Source organism: Pseudorca crassidens, chromosome X (assembly GCF_039906515.1).
Source record: "Pseudorca crassidens isolate mPseCra1 chromosome X, mPseCra1.hap1, whole genome shotgun sequence".
Classification (NCBI taxonomy): domain Eukaryota; kingdom Metazoa; phylum Chordata; class Mammalia; order Artiodactyla; family Delphinidae; genus Pseudorca; species Pseudorca crassidens.
Genome location: NC_090317.1, coordinates 77,495,510 through 77,508,798, shown reverse-complemented (window position 1 = coordinate 77,508,798; position 13,289 = coordinate 77,495,510).

The following is a 13,289-nucleotide window of genomic DNA, read 5'->3' as shown; positions in this document are numbered from 1 at the left end:
GTAGGGCTGTGTCCCTGCTCTGCTAGCTGACTGACATGGAGCATCCCAGAACTGGTGCCAAATGGCTGATGGGTGGGGCCAGGTTCCAGCACTAATAAGCAACAATGGTGCTTACCAGCACCAGCGTACTCTTGGTGGGATGAGCTCCCACAAATGGCTACTGCCAGTGTCTGTGTCCCCAGGGTGAGTTTCAATTGCCTCCTGCCTCTCCAGGAGGTTCTCCAAAATCAGTAAGCAGGTCTGACCCAGGTTTCTTTTAAATTACTGATTCTGCTCTGAGTCTCAGAGCATGTTAAATTTTGTGTGTGCCTTTTAAGGGTGGAGTCTCTGTTTCCCACAGTCTTCTGTCTCTCCAAAAAGCCCCATTGGCCTTCAATGTCAAATGTTCTGGAGGCTCATCTTACTGGTGCAGGACCACATGGCTGGAGAGCCCAATGTGGGAAGAACCAGTGCAATTGGGATTATTCTCCCTTTGTGGTCATATACCAGGGAATATGGGTCTCAACTATACGGAAGCTCTGTCTCTCCTACTCATCTTGTGATTCCTTATTTATATCTTTAGCTGTAGCATGTCATTTCTGCTAGTCTTCAGGTTGCTGTCATGGATAGTTGCTCTTTGAATAGTTGCAGTTTCATTGTGCCCATGGGAGGAGGTGAGTTCAGGGTCTACCTAGTCAGCCGTCTTGTCCATACCTACATCCAGTCTCATGTTACAATTAAAAAATAAAATTCAGACATTATGTTAGACACTAAGGATACAGGGATGAACTGTTCAAGCTCATTTTCCAGTACAGAAGACAGTTATAAGTAAAGTGCTCTGAAAGCAGATGGAAGAACCAGATAACTGGGAGGGATCAGGAGGAATAACAAAGAGAGTATACTTCAGCTGAACCTTGAAGGATGAGGAGAAACTTGGTAGATAGGTGAAAAAACATTCTATGCCAGACTAACAGCATATATGACAGCAGGGAGCTTGAGAATGTATTGTGTCTTTAGGATGTAGAAAAGGAAATTCATATTTTAATATGTCTAATGGAGAAATATTGCTTTTTCCCACTAAATGTGCTGCTCCTCCATTCTAGCCCATTTCAGCAAATGGTATCACCATCTGTTAAGCTATTCAAGATGGAAACGTAAGAGTCATCCTTCAGCCCTCCCTTTCCCTCACCCCTAACTTCCAATACAACCATAATTTCTACCAGTAGTATATTCAAAATGTATCCAAAATCAATCTATTTTTAACATTTGTACACCCCCAGCCAAGTACAGGCCACTATCAACTTTCAACTCAACAAAAGCAATAACCTCCTCCCTGTTCATACTTTTACCCTTGCCTTCCCACTACACATCCTTTCCACTGCAAATTGTGAGAACTTTTAAAAACATAGATTGGGAGAGGAGCTTCAAGATGGCAGAATAGTAAGACGTGGAGATCACCTTCCTCCCCAAAAATACATCAGAAATACATCTACATGTGGAACAACTCTTATAGAATACATACTGAACGCTGGCAGAAGACCTCAGACCTCCCAAAAGGCAAGAAACTCCCCCGTACCTGGGTAGGGCAAAAGAGAAAAAAGAAAAAACAGAGACAAAGGAATAGGGATAGGACCTGCACCAGCGGGAGAGAGCTGTGAAGGAGGAAATGTCTCCACACATGAGAAGCCCCTTTGTGGGTGCAGACTGTGTGGCAGAGGGGGGAAGCTTCAGAGCCATGGAGGAGAGTGCAGCAACAGGGGTGTGGAGGGCAAAGCGGAGAGATTCCTGCACAGCGGATCGGTGCTGACCAGCACTCACCAGCCAGAGAGGCTTCTCTGATCACCCGCCGGGGCAGGCGGGGGCTGGGAGTTGAGGCCCGGGCTTCGGAGGTTGGATCCCAGGGAGAGGACTGGGGTTGGTTACCTGAACACAGCCTGAAGGGGGTTAGTGCGCCACGGCTAGCTGGGAGGGAGTCCGGGAAAAAGTCTGGAGCTGTCACAGTGGCAAGAGACTTTTTCTTTCCTCTTTGTTTCCTGGTGCATGAGGGGAGAGGATTAAGAGTGCCGCTTAAAGGAGGTCCAGGGACGGGTGCGAGCCGCGGCTATCAGTGCGGACCCCAGAGACGGGAATGAGATGCTAAGGCTGCTGCTGCAGCCACCAAGAAGCCTGTCTGCAAGCACAGGTCACGCTCCACACCTCCGCTCCCAAGAGCCTGTGTAGCCCGCCAGAGCCAAGGTCCCATTATCCAGGGACAACTTCCCAGGGAGAACACACGGCGTGCTTCAGGCTGGTGCAATTTCACACTGGCCTCTGCCGCCGCAGGCTCGCCCTGCATTGTGTGCAACTCCCTCACCCCCAGCCTGAGTGAGCCAGAGTCCCTGAATCAGCTGATCGTTTAACCCCAACCTGTCTGAGCAAAGAAAAGACGCCCTCAGGGGACATACATGCAGAGGAGGGGACAAATCCAATGCTGAACCCCAGGAGCTATGCAAACAAAGGAGAGAAAGGGAAATCCCACCCAGCAACCACAGGAGCAGCAGATTAAATCGCCACAATCAACTTGATGTACCCTGAATCTGTGGAATACCTGAATAGACAATGAATCATCCCAAATTGAGGAGGTGGACTTTGGGAGCAATGATATATATATATATATATATATATATATATATATAATTTTTCCTTTTCTCTCTTTTTGTGAGTGTGTATGTGTACACTTCTGTGTATGAATTTGTCTGTATAGCTTTGCTTTTACCATTTGTCATAGGGTTCTGTCTCTCTGTTTTTTTTTAGTATAGTTTTTTGCACTTGTTATCATCGGTGAATTTGTCTTTTGGTTTCGTTGCTCTCTTCTTTCTTTCTCTTTTTATTACTTAAACATTTTTTAATTATTAATTTTTATTTTAATAACATTCTTTTATTTTATTTTATTGTCTTATTCCTTTCTTTATTGTTCTTGTCCCTTTTATTGTGAGCTGTGTGGATGACAGGCTCTTGGTGCTCCAACCAGGAATCAGGGCTGTGCCTCTGAGGTGGGAGAGCCAAGTTCAGAACACTGGTCCACAACAGACATCCCAGCTGCATGGATTTTCAAACGGCAAAAATCTCCCAGAGATCTCAATCTCAACATCAAGACCCAGTTCCACTCAACGACCAGCAAGCTACAGTGCTGGACACCCTAGGCCAAACAACTAGCAAGACAGGAACACAACACCATCCATTAGAAGTGAGGCTGCCTAAAATTATAATAAGGCAACAGACACCACAAAACACAACACCAGAAGTGGACCTGCCCACAAGAAAGACAAGATCCAGCCTCCACCACCAGAAAACAGGCACTAGTCCCCTCCACCAGGGATCCTACAGAACCCACTGAACCAACCTTAGGCACTGAGGACAGAAAACAAAAAAAAATGGGAACTACGAACATGCAGCCTGCGAAAAGGAGACACCAAACCCAGTAAGTTAAGCAAAATGAGAAGACAGAGAAACACACAACAGATGAAGAAGCAAGGCAAAAACCATCCAGACCTAACAAATGAAGAGGAAGTAGGCAGTCTACCTGAAAAGCAATTCAGCATAATGATAGTAAAGATGATCAAAAATCTTGGAAATAGAATAGAGAAAATACAAGAAACGTTTAACATGGACCTAGAAGAACTAAAGAGCAAACAAACAGTGATGAAAAACACAACAACTGAAATTAAAAATTCTCTAGAAAGGGTAAATAGCAGAATAAATAAGGCAGCAGAACGGATGAGTGACCTGGAAGATAAAATACTGGAAATAACTACTGCAGAGCAGAATAAAGAAAAAAGAAAGAACAGAATTGAGGACAGTCTCAGAGACCTCCAGGGACAACATTAAATGCACCAACATTTGAACTATAGGGCTCCCAGAAGAAGAAGAGAAAAAGAAAGGAACTGAGAAATATTTGAAGAGATTATAGTTAAAAATCTGCCTAATATGGGAAAGGAAATAAGTAATAAAGTCCAGGAAGTACAGAGTCCCATAGAGGATAAATAAAATGAGAAAAATGCCAGTGGTAATTTGATAGGGATTGCACTGAATCTGTAGATTGTAGACCATATATATATATATATATATATATAAAATATATGGTCATGAAGAGCCTAGGGGCAAGACGGGAAAAAAGACTCAGAACTTCTAGAGAATGGACTTGAGGATACGGGGAAGGCTAAGGGTAAGCTGGGACAAAGTCAGAGAGTGGCATGGACATATATACACTACCAAACATAAAATAGCTAGTGGGGAGCAGCCGCATAGCACAGGGTGATCAGCTCGGTGATTTGTGGCCGCCTAGAGGGGTGGGAAAGGGAGGGTGGGAAGGGGGGAGACGCAAGTGGGAAGAGATATGGGGACATAGGTATATGTATAACTGATTCACTTTGTTATAAAGCAGAAACTAACACACCATTTTAAAGCAATTATACTCCAATAATGATGTTAAAATACATATACAGATAGATAGATGATAGATAGATAGATAGATAGATAGATAGATAGATAGATAGATAGTTAGATAGAAAGATAGATAGAGTGGGTAATATCACTCCCATTCTTAAAACTCCTCATCATAGTTATAATAAAATTGAAACTTCTTACACTGCCCTCTAAAACTGTATATCAACTGGCTCCTGCCTATCACATTGACTTATTTCCCAACAGTCTTACAACCCCACTGACCTTCTTTCTATTCTTCACACTTGGTAAGCTTATTTTCTTCTCAAGGTCTTTGTAGGTGATGTTTGCTCTGCCTGAAACACCCTTATTCCAGATATTGGCATAGCTGGCATAGCTTCCTGTTACTCAAACCCAAACTAAAATGTTATATTCTCATAGAAGTCTTGTCTAGCAAGGCCACATATGCATTCACACATCCCCAATGAAATTACTATCCCTATACCTTCTCTTAATTTATTCATAGCACATAAAACTATTCGAAATACTATTTTTAATGTATTTGTTTATGTATTTATTGTCTTTCTCTTCCCCATTAAGATGTTTTATTCATGAGAGCAGAAACGATACCAGTCCCCAGTATCTAACAGTTTGTGTAGTAGATAGTAAATAATAATTTTTTTTGTGTGGTATGCAGGCCTCTCACTGTTGTGGCCTCTCCTGTTGTGGAGCACAGGCTCTGGACATGCAGGCCCAGCAGCCATGGCTCACGGGCCCAGCCGCTCTGTGGCATGTGGGATCTTCCCAGACCGGGGCACAAACCTGTGTCCCCTGCATCGGCAGATGGACTCTCAACCACTGCGCCACCAGGGAAGCCCAATAAATGTTTTTGAATTAGTAAATGAATACCTGAATTAAAAATAACTGCAGAGATTTACAGTTCTGCCAAGATGCAAGAGCCTCATTCCCCTCAGGTTTACCCCTTACAACTAAAATACCCTGGATATAATCCAAAAATCAAGCATAGAAAATCTCTTAAAGGTGGAAAGATAAAGCCTGGCTGCCTAGAGAATTTGAGATTTGAAGAACAACATGTTAGTGAGTTCCCTTGTTGTCTCTTATATATACCAGACATGGTGCTGCAGAAAAATCCAACCTGGAACTGCTAACAGTCACAGACAGAAAACTCCAGAAAGAGATTATTTCTCCTAGAAAGAACAGGGGAAAATGTGGCCTAACAACAGAAACTGTTTTGAGCAATACTCATCCTACTCCAGCCAAACACCTATGGAAAATTACATGCCCACCACCTCCACAGTTTCAGTAGAGACAGGCGAGAAATTGATCTTCTAAACCCCTCACCTGCAGAAGTCAGTAGTACACTGAGTCCCTCATTGGGTGGTTTTGGGGATGGAGCAGGCAATTGATTTTATATCTCCCTCCCACCAGAATTAGACAGTGCTCCAATTCTTGAACCAGGGTAGTGTCAGTGAAGCTGAGTGGGGAGCTGATCTACCCTCACCCAGAAAAATCAGGTGATGTTCTGTTTCCCTTGCCAAGGTAGAGTCAGTTGGATCCAGCAGAAAGCTGGATCTGTATCCCCATCCAACAGTAATATGAATTAATGAGGTAATATGAGTCAAAGCTAATTACCGCTAGACTTCATGCCCATCTCCATGTCAGTGGGGCCCAGTGGGGAGCTGAGGATGGAGCTCAGCTGGAAGCAATATGAATAAACCTGGAGGTGCATGGTGAGGCATTCTTGCCTATTCTTATATCATCAGAGTCCAGTAAGGAGCTGAGTTTCCACATCTGTCCTGTAGCAACAAAGCAGTATGAATCAGTCCTCAACTTCCCCTTTCCCTGCTGGCAGTGTTGCCTAAAAAGAAGCTGATCTTACACCTCCACATGGAGGCAATGAGAAACTGTTAGATGGAGCCCCACTTTCAGCAAGAAAATGTCATCAGGGTTACAGGAGTAACTGAGCATCCACTCTACCCATCTGCAAAGACATAGTGTAAATCAGCACCCCACGTTTTCTGGGTTGGTGTCAGTAAGGTCAAGCAGGAAGCTAACCATACAAACCAACCCAGATCTCATACTACCTCAAAAAAAGGATGTCTTACTAAAAAACAGAATGAAATAGGTTTCTAAGTGTAATAATACAATATCCAAAATATGCAGGATACAACAGAAAATCACTCATCATACCAGGAACCAGGAAAATCACAACATGAATGAGAAAAGACAACAGATGCTAACACTGAGAAGAATCAGAACTGGGACTGTCTGACACATATTTTACAGCAGCCATCACAACAGTGCTTCAACAAACCACTTCAAAATATCTGAATCAAATTTTCAAACTAGAAAATATGGCAAAGAAATAATCATTATTTAAAAGGTCCACATGGCAAATAAAGAACTGAAAAATAAAATAACAAATAATAATAACAATAAAACCCTCACTGGGGTGCTGGGAAGATGGCGGAAGAGTAAGACGTGGAGATCACCTTCCTCCCCAAGATACAACAGAAATACATCTACACGTGGAACAACTCCTACAGAACACCTATTGAATGCTGGCAGAAGACCTCAGACCTCCCAAAAGGCAAGAAACTCCCCACGTACCTGGGTAGGGCAAAAGAAAACAAAGAAAAAACAGAGACAAAAGAATAGGGATGGCACCTGCACCAGTGGGAGGGAGCTGTGAAGCAGGAAAGGTTTCCACACACTAGGAAGCCCCTTCGCGGGCAGAGACTGCAGGAGGTGGAGGGGGGAGCTTCGGAGCCACGGAGGAGAGCACAGCAACAGGGATGCGGAGGGCAAAGCGGGGAGATTCCTCCACAGAGGATCGGTGCCGACCGGCACTCACCAGCCCGAGAGGCTTGTCTGCTCACCCGCCGAGGCGGGCAGGGCTGGGAGCTGAGGCTTGGGCTTCGGTTGGAGCACAGGGAGAGGACTGGGGTTGGCAGCTTGAACACAGCCTGAAGGGGTTAGTGCACCACAGCTAGCTGGGAGGGAGTTCGGGGAAAAGTCTGCACCTGCCAAAGAGGCAAGAGACTTTTTCTTCCCTCTTTTTTTCCTGGTGCGCGAGGAGAGGGGTTTAAGAGTGGTGCTAAAAGGCACTCCAGAGACGGGCGCGAGCCGCGGCTAAAAGTGCGGACCCCAGAGACGGGCGGGAGATGCTAAGGCTGCTGCTGCCGCCACCAAGGGGCCTGTGTGCGAGCACAGGTCACTATCCACACCACTCTTCTGGGGAGCCTGTGCAGCCCGCCACTGCCAGGGTCCCGGGATCCAGGGACAACTTCCCCGGGACAACGCACGGCAGGCCTCAGGCTGGTGCAACGTCACGCCAGCCTCTGCCCCCGAGGCCCGCCCCGCACATCATGCCCCTCCCTCCCCCCCGGGCTGAGTGCGCCAGAGCCCCTGAATCAGCGGTTCCTTTAACCCCATCCTGTCTGAGCAAAAAACAGACGCCCTCCAGCGACCTACATGCAGAGGCAGGGCCAAATCCAAAGCTGAGCCCCTGTGAGCTGTGAGAACAAGGAAGAGAAAGGGAAATCTCTCCCAGCAGCCTCAGAAACAGCGGATTAAAGCTCCACAGTCAACTTGATGTACCCTGCATCTGTGGAATACATGAATAGACAATGAATCATCCCAAATTGAGGAGGTGGACTTTGAGAACAAGATCTATGATTTTTTCCCCTTTTCCTCTTTTTGGGAATGTATATGTGTATGCTTCTGTGTACGATCTTGTCTGTATAGCTTTGCTTCCACCATTTGTCCTAAGGTTCTATCCGTCCATTGTTTTTTTTTTAATTTTTTTCTTAATAATTAATTTTAATTTTATTAACTTTATTATACTTTCTTTCTTTCTTTGTTTCTTTGTTTCTTTCTTTCTTTTTTTCTTTCTTTCCTTCCTTCCTTCCCTCCTTTAGACAATGAATCATCCCAAATTGAGGAGGTGGAATTTGAGAGCAAGATTTATGATTTTTACCCCTTTACCTCTTTTTGTGAGGGTGTATGAGTATGATTCTGTGTAAGATTTTGTCTGTATCGCTTTACTTCCACCATTTGTCCTAAGGTTCTATAAGTTCCTTTTTTTCCTAAATAATTATTTTTTAATTCAATAAATTTATTATACTTTATTTTATTTTACTATATCTTCTTTCTTTGTCTTTTTTCCTTCCTTCCCTCCTTCCATTCTTCCTTCCGTCCTCCCTCCCTCCCTCCCTCCTTTCTTTCCTTCTTGCCTTCTTTCCTTCTTTTCTTCTTTCTTTCTTTCTTTCTTTCGTTCTTTCACTCCTCTTCCTTCCTTCCTTCCCTCCTTCCTTTCTTTCTTTCTTTCTTCCTACTTCTAGTAATTCTCTCTACTATTTCTCCCTTTTATTCTGAGCTGTGAGGATGAAATGCTCTTGGTGTTCCAGCCAGGAGTCAGTGCTCTGCCTCTGAGGTGGGAGAGCCAAATTCAGGACACTGGTCAACAAGAGACCTCCCAGCTCCACATAATATCAAATGGCGAAAATCTCCCAGAGACCTGCATCTTCACACCAGCACCCAGCTTCACTCAACGACCAGCAAGCTACAGTGCAGGACAACATTTTCCAAACAACTAGCGAAACAAGAACACAACCACACCCATTAACAGAGAGGCTGCCTAAAATCATAACAAGTCCACAGACACCCCAAAACACACCACCAGACGTGGACCTGCCCACCAGAAAGACAAGATCCAGCCTCATCCACCAGAACACAGGCACTAGTCCCCTCAATGAGGAAGCCTACACAACCCACTGAACCAACCTTAGCCACTAGAGACAGACATCAAAAACAACGGGAACTATGAACCTGCAGCCTGCAAAAAGGAGACCCCAAACACAGTAAGAAAAGCAAAATGCGAAGACAGAAAAACACACAGCAGATGAAGGAGCAAGATAAAAATGCACCAGACCTAACAAAGGAAGAAGAAAGAGGCAGTCTACCTGAAAAAGAATTCAGAATAATGATAGTACAGACGATCCAAAATCTTGGAAATAGAATGGATAAAATGCAAGAAACATTTAACAAGGACCTAGAAGAAATAAAGATGAAACAAGCAATGATGAACAACACAATAAATGAAATTAACAATACTCTAGATGGGATCAATAGCAGAATAACTGAGGCAGAAGAACGGATAAGTGACCTGGAATATAAAATAGTGGAAATAACTAGTGCAGAGCAGAATAAAGAAAAAAGAATGAAAAGAACTGAGGACAGTCTCAGAGACCGCTGGAACAACACTAAACGCACCAACATTCAAATTATAGGGGTTTCAGAAGAAGAAGAGAAAAAGAAAGGGACTGAGAAAATATTTGAAGAAATTATAGTTGAAAACTTCCCTAATATGGAAAAGGAAATAGTTAATCAAGTACAGCAAGCACAGAGAGTCCCATACAGGACAAATCAAATTAGAAATATGCCAAGACACATTTTAATAAAACTGTCAAAAATTAAATACACAGAAAGCATATTAAAAGCAGCAAGGGAAAAATAACAGACAAGGGAATCCCCATAAGGTTAACAGCTGATCTCTCAGTAGAAACTCTGCAAGCCAGAAGGGAGTGGCAGGACATACTGAAAGTGATGAAGGAGAAAAACCTGCAGCCAAGACTACTCTACCCAGCAAGGATATCATTCAGATTTGATGGAGAAATTAAAACCTTTACAGGCAAGCAAAAGCTGAGAGAGTTCAGCACCACAAAACCAGCTTTACAACAAATGCTAAAGGAACTTCTCTAGACAAGAAACAGAAGAGAAGGAAACGACCTATAATAACGAACCCAAAACAATTTAGAAAATAGGAATAGGAACATACATATCGATAATTACCTTAAATGTAAATGGACTAAATGCTCCCACCAAAAGACACAGATTGGCTGAATGGATACAAAAACAAGACCCATATATATGCTGTCTACAAGAGACCCACTTCAGACCTAGAGACACATACAGACTGAAGGTAAGGGGATGGAAAATGATATTCCATGCAAATGGAAATCAAAAGAAAGCTGGAGTAGCAATTCTCATATCAGACAAAATAGACTTTAAAATAAACACTATTACAAGAAGAAGGACACTACATAATGATCAAGGGATCGATCCAAGAAGAAGATATAACAATTGTAAATATTTATGCACCCACCATAGGAGCACCTCAATACATATGGCAAAAACTATCAGCCATAAAAGGGGAAATCAACAGTAACACATTCATAGTAGGGGACTTTAACACCCCACTTTCACCAATGGACAGATCATCCAAAATGAAAATAAATAAGGAAACACAAGCTTTAAATGATACATTAAACAAGATGGACTTAATTGATATTTATAGGACACTCCATCCAAAAACAACAGAATACACATTTTTCTCAAGGGCTCGTGGAACATTCTCCAGGATAGATCATATCTTGGGTCACAAATCAACCCTTGGTAAATATAAGAAAATTGAAATTGTATCAAGTATCTTTTCCGACCACAACGCCATGAGACTAGATATCAATTACAGGAAAAGATCTGTAAAAAAATACAAACACATGGAGGCTAAAAAATACACTACTTAATAATAAAGTGATCACTGAAGAAATCAAAGAGGAAATAAAAAACTACCTAGAAACAAATGACAATGGAGACACAACGACCCCAAACCTATGGGATGAAGCAAAAGCAGTTCTAAAGGGAAAGTTTATAGCAATACAGGCCCACCTTAAGAAGAAGGAAACATCTCGAATAAACAACCTAACCTTGCAACTTAAGCAATTAGAGGAAGAAGAACAAAAAAAACCCCAAAGTTAGCAGAAGGAAAGAAATCATAAAAATCAAAACAGAAATAAATGAAAAAGAAATGAAGGAAACAATAGCAAAGATCAATAAAACTAAAAGCTGTTTCTTTGAGAAGATAAACAAAATAGATAAACCATTAGCCAGACTCATCAAGAAAAAAAGGGAGAAGACTCAAATCAATAGAATTAGACATGAAAAAGGAGAAGTAACAACTGACACTGCAGAAATAAAAAAGATCATGAGAGATTACTACAAGCAACTGTATGCCAATAAACTGGACAATCTGGAAGAAATGGACAAATTCTTAGAAATGCACCACCTGCCAAGACTGAATCAGGAAGAAACAGAAAATATGAACAGACCAATCACAAGCACTGAAATTGAAACTGTGATTAAAATTCTTCCAACAAACAAAAGCTCAGGACCAGATGGTTTCACAGGCGAATTCTTTCAAACATTTAGAGAAGAGCTAACACCTATCCTTCTCAAACTCTTCCAAAATATAGCAGAGGGAGGAACACTCGCAAATTCCTTCTACAAGGCCACCATCACCTTGATACCAAAACCAGACAAGGATGTCACAAAGAAAGAAAACTACAGGCCAATATCACTGATGAACATAGATGCAAAAATCCTCAACAAAATACTAGCAAACAGAATCCAACAGCACATTAAAAGGACCATACACCATGATCAAGTGGGGTTTATTCCAGGAATGCAAGGATTCTTCACTATACGCAAATCTATCAATGTGATAAACCATATTAACAAATTGAAGGAGAAAAACCATATGATCATCTCAATAGATGCAGAGAAAGCTTTTGACAAAATTCAACACCCATTTATGATAAAAACCCTGCAGAAAGTAGGCACAGAGGGAAATTTCCTCAACATAATAAAGGCCATATATGACAAGCCGACAGCCAACATCATCCTCAATGGTGAAAAACTGAAAGCATTTCCACTAAGATCAGGAAGAAGACAAGGTTGCCCACTCTAACCACTCTTATTCAACATAGTTTTGGAAGTTTTAGCCACAGCAATCAGAGAAGAAAAGGAAATAAAATGAATCCAAATCGGAAAAGAAGAAATAAAGCTGTCACTGTTTGCAGATGACATGATAATATACATAGAGAATCCTAAAGATACTACCAGAAAACTACTAGAGCTAATCAATGAATTTGGTAAAGTAACAGGATACAAAATTAATGCACAGAAATCTTTGGCATTCCTATATACTAATGATGAAAAATCTGAAAGTGAAATCAAGAAAACACTCCCATTAACCATTGCAACTAAAAGAATAAAATATCTACGAATAAACCTACCTAAGGAGACAAAAGACCTGTACGCAGAAAATTATAAGACACTGATGAAAGAAATTAAAGATGATACAAATAGATGGAGAGATATACCATGTTCTTGGATTGGAAGAATCAACATTCTGAAAATGACTGTACTACCCAAAGCAATCTATAGATTCAATGCAATCTCTATCAAAATACCACTGGCATTTTTCACAGAACTAGAACAAAAAATTTCACAATTTGTATGGAAACACAAAAGACCCCGAATAGCCAAAGCAATCTTGAGAACGAAAAATGGAGCTGGAGGAATCAGGCTCCCTGACTTCAGACTATACTACAAAGCTACAGTAATCAAGGCAGTATGGCACTGGCACAAAAACAGAAAGATAGATCAATGGAACAGGATAGAAAGCCCAGAGGTAAACCCACGCACATATGGACTCCTTATCTTTGATAAAGGTGGCAGGAATGTACAGTGGAGAAAGGACAGCCTCTTCAATAAGTGGTGCTGGGAAAACTGGACAGGTACATGTAAAAGTATGAGATTAGATCACTCCCTAACACCATACACAAAAATAAGCTCAAAATGGATTAATGACGTAAATGTAAGGCTAGAAACTATCAAACTCTTAGAGGGAAACATAGGCAGAACACTCTATTACATAAATCACAGGAAGATCCTTTTTGCCCCACCTCCTAGAGAAATGGAAATAAAAACAAAAATAAACAAATGGGACCTAATGAAACTTCAAA